The sequence below is a fragment of the Silene latifolia genome, chromosome Y, assembly GCF_048544455.1.
Source record: "Silene latifolia isolate original U9 population chromosome Y, ASM4854445v1, whole genome shotgun sequence".
In the NCBI taxonomy this organism is placed as follows: Eukaryota; Viridiplantae; Streptophyta; class Magnoliopsida; order Caryophyllales; family Caryophyllaceae; genus Silene; species Silene latifolia.
Window position 1 is genome coordinate 111202327 of NC_133538.1, and position 3887 is coordinate 111206213.

The following is a 3887-nucleotide window of genomic DNA, read 5'->3' on the forward strand; positions in this document are numbered from 1 at the left end:
CCGTTTCTACTTTTAAATTATATTTCTTCATTGCCTCGGGTAACCAAGATGGTGACGTTCCTATACCTAAGTGGTCCTGGTAAGGCACTTGGAGTATGGGGCTGTTACACGACCCCTTACACCTTTTCCATTCATCCAGTCACTATGACGATTCGTAGGAGCTCCAATTAACTCATCCAAGGAGAGGTACGCGTAACAATACAAAAGATCTTCCTCTATAATTGCTCGCTCAGCAATACAACCCTCTGGACGATACCTATTAGATGTGTAATCCTTGTAAACTTTCATCAATCGTTCGAATGGGTACTAATATCTCAAATACATTGGCCCAAGATACAAATCCTCCCGTACTAGGTGGACAGTTAAATGAACCATGATAGTGAAAACTGAGGGAGGAAAATACCTTTCAAACTAACAAAGACTAGTGACGGGGATGTCCTGCAAATTTTCCGATTCATCAGGATCAATGGCTTTACTGTTGATTGATTTGAAGAAATAGAAAAATCTAATTATAGCATGTCGAACCTTTGGAGGTAAAATGGAACGAACGGCCACAGCTAGTAGTTGCTGCATCAATGTATGACAGTCATGTGACTTTAAACCAGCAAGTTTTAGGTCCTGCAACAAAATAAGGCTTCTAATATTAGACAAATAGCCCTCTGGCACCTTAATACCATGTAAGCATTCGTAAAACTCTTTTTTCTCCTTTTTTGAAAGAGTATGAGCTGCAAGCTGCAAAAAAAGTCTGATTTCCTTTTGTTTTAGCTTCCAGCTCGGGCGTAATACCCATCTCTTCCATATCATCCCTAGCTGCCTTGTTGTCTTTTGTCCTACTCGGAACATTCAGCAGAGTATTGATTATATTATCATAAACGTTCTTTTCAATGTGGATAAAATCTAGGCAATGTCTAACCGGGAGGTCACGCCAGTACGAAAGTTTAGTAAAAAATATAGATTTTTTTTTATAACCACGAGCAGACAACTTAGGTCCCTTCTTCCCATACGTTATCTCAATATCTTTCACTTTCTCTTACACTTCATGACCATTCAAAATCTGAGGACTCCCACTGATGTGACCATTATTTGAGCGTATTTAGTCCCCGAATTCGCCTTGTTCCCATGCTTTTCAGTGCATATTTAGGTCATTTATTGTCTTTAGTCCTTTGTTTTGCATATTCTTTGAGGTTTTGATCCCTTGGTAGGAAAGGATGCAACCTTGCATTTTCGTGGCAAAATGGAGCTAAATTGATTGAATTCAATGACCAAGCATCAAAGAGAAGACAAGACTAGAAGGCCTTTGTACATATTATAGTAGTTGGGCAATGATGAGAAAAGATCCTTGCATCTCCGATGAAATCCCCAAGGATTATATGAAGAAGAAGGAAGAAAAGAAGAAGGGATGAAGCTGACTCAGAATCCGAGCGGATTTCCCCCTGGACGCCCGTCCAAGACAAGGAATCCGAGCGTCTTCTTCAGAGGGACGCTCGTCCAAAAGACCCACAATCCGCCCGTCCAGCCATTGAATCCGCCCGTCCAAAAGCCAGACAATCCGCTTGTCCCGTGCCCTGGACGCTCGGATTGTGTTACAACTATTCCGTTTTCTTCTTGTTCTATGAAGGATGCGCATACCTCGGAAAGACTAGCAAAAAGGACACTCGCATATTTTTCTGAGAGGAGCGATTCCTCAAGGACTTAATCGTCATTTAAGCCCTTTGTAAACCCTAATTTGTGTACCTAATCCCCACTATAAATACCCCATTAGTCTAATTAGATAATCATGTTATTCTTATCAATCTTTAGTGTAGTTTATATCATTATAATCTCTCTTTAATCTTGTAATCAACTTTTAATCAAGTCTTAATACAAATCTCATTTCCTTAATCTCTCTTTTGTTCATCTTTTATTTTGGGTAATTGAAGATTATTTGGGTTATTATTGGGAGATTGACAACCTTCCAATCAATCATCAAGTACTTCTATTATTCTTTGCTTTATTATTGGAATCATTAGTAGGTATAATTTTCTTAATCCCTTTTTAATTATTGTTAAACATCTTCATTTATTCATCATGTTTTACTTTGTTGGTATGATTGACAACCTTGCTAGCATGTTCAACATGATAATGAGTGAGTAGTTTCCTTAACTAGGGTTAATGGGTAATTAGGGGAAACCAACATGGGGGATGATTCATGCTTAATTTAATATGTTTTCATAGTTTATTTGATTGCTTGTTGTGATCTCAACTTATGCACATGTTATGTTTGATGAAATGCGAGCCTATGAATCCTTGCATTTTTTACCCATCACTTACCTTTTCAATGAGACTTGTAAGATTTAAACCAACTCGAGTCTCATTAGACCATGCATATAGTTGAGTAGGGAAGATTAAGTCGACTTGTAGGTGTTGTACAATCTAATCGATTCGGCTCTGGGACCCAAACTTTCCTAGGATTGTAAGATATAAACCAACTCGATCCATCACAATAATAATTGATTGCTTATAATTTGAGAATATGTTTGTATGATCAATTCCCATGAATCCCCTATGACCCCATGACACCCTAGTGCCTTTTATCAATTGTACATCTCTTTTTAATCATCTTGCTTGTTTACTTTCATTGCTATTTAGTTTAGTGATCTTCTATTCCAACCCCAAATTGTGACACCCCTAGACATCGCTACTTGCAATTGAAAATCTCACTTCAATACCCGTCCCTTGAGATCCGACCTTTACTTGCCTCTTTACTAATAGTAGAGTTGTTTGTGGAGTTATAAATATTGTTTTGGTCTAGGTGCTCCTAACGACAAGTACCGAAAACTAAACCTCTCAAGAGGGCTCGACCAAAAATGGCGTCGTTGCCGGGGACTGTGTTAACATGATTTAGATTTTCTTAGATTGTTATTAGTTGCGTCTTTCTTTGCCTTGGGGAAGTAAAACTTCTCAAGGTTTGTTCTAATTATTTTCAAGTTGTTTGATATTTTGCATGTCTAGAAGATCACAAGGTAACTTGTTACCCTTTGATCACGAAATTGAAAGAAATTTGACAAACAATGGAAGACTTTCTAGAGGTACTTTGAGAGGTATTGGTGAGGTTGTAGATATTCAACCAAACGCTATTGAGTTCGTCAACCCTTTTGCAAGAGTTGGTGAGGAGAACCCAACACAAAATCCAACACAAAATCAACCCACAATGCCTAAATTTTCATCACATTCCGTACCAACCGAGGAGAACCTACCCAATGGTACTCCCACACCACAACACTTAACCGGAAATTTCATTGCCAAATCCGCATTTATCCAATTAGTCGAAAGAATCCAATTTGGGGGGATGCCTAGTGAAGACCCTCACTCTCACATGGAGACTTTTTGTGACTAATGTAATGCAATTTCTCAAACCGGTAAAACTCAAGACCAAATTCGATGCGTCTTATTTCCTTTTTCTCTAATTGTCATCGCAAAACAATGGTTGAAAGGCCTTGATAAGGCTACTCTCGGAATTGACTCTTGGAAGAAATTGTCTCTAGCTTTCTACAAAAAGTTCTACCCACTGGAAAAGACTAACATGCTAAGAGCTCAAATTATGGGCTTTAAGAAAAGCGATGAAGAATCTTTGTATGAAGCTTGGAAGCAATTCAAGGGAATTTGTCGCTCATGTCCTCATCATGGACTTAGCGAGTGGTTCTTGGTACAACAATTTTGGAATGGTCTTTATGAAGACTCAAGAAACATTCTCAACATGGGATCAAATGGTATGTTCACCGAAGTTGACGATAATCAAACTTGGAACAAGATTGAGGAAATGGCGGTCCATAATTCATAATATAGTAGACCTCGCAAGGCGACTAGAGGAGGAAAGCATGAAGTGGACTCTATTACTCAATTGGGTG

The 3887-nt window shown here is 38.5% G+C and overlaps 1 non-coding gene across 1 annotated transcript; it reads right to left on the reverse strand.

Annotated features, from left to right (window-relative positions):
• Positions 1 to 3562: 3562 nt before the first annotated feature.
• On the reverse strand, positions 3563 to 3669 carry LOC141635398 (small nucleolar RNA R71). The gene has a single exon (XR_012540091.1). It is a non-coding gene; the product is annotated as a small nucleolar RNA R71 (small nucleolar RNA).
• Positions 3670 to 3887: the final 218 nt, after the last annotated feature.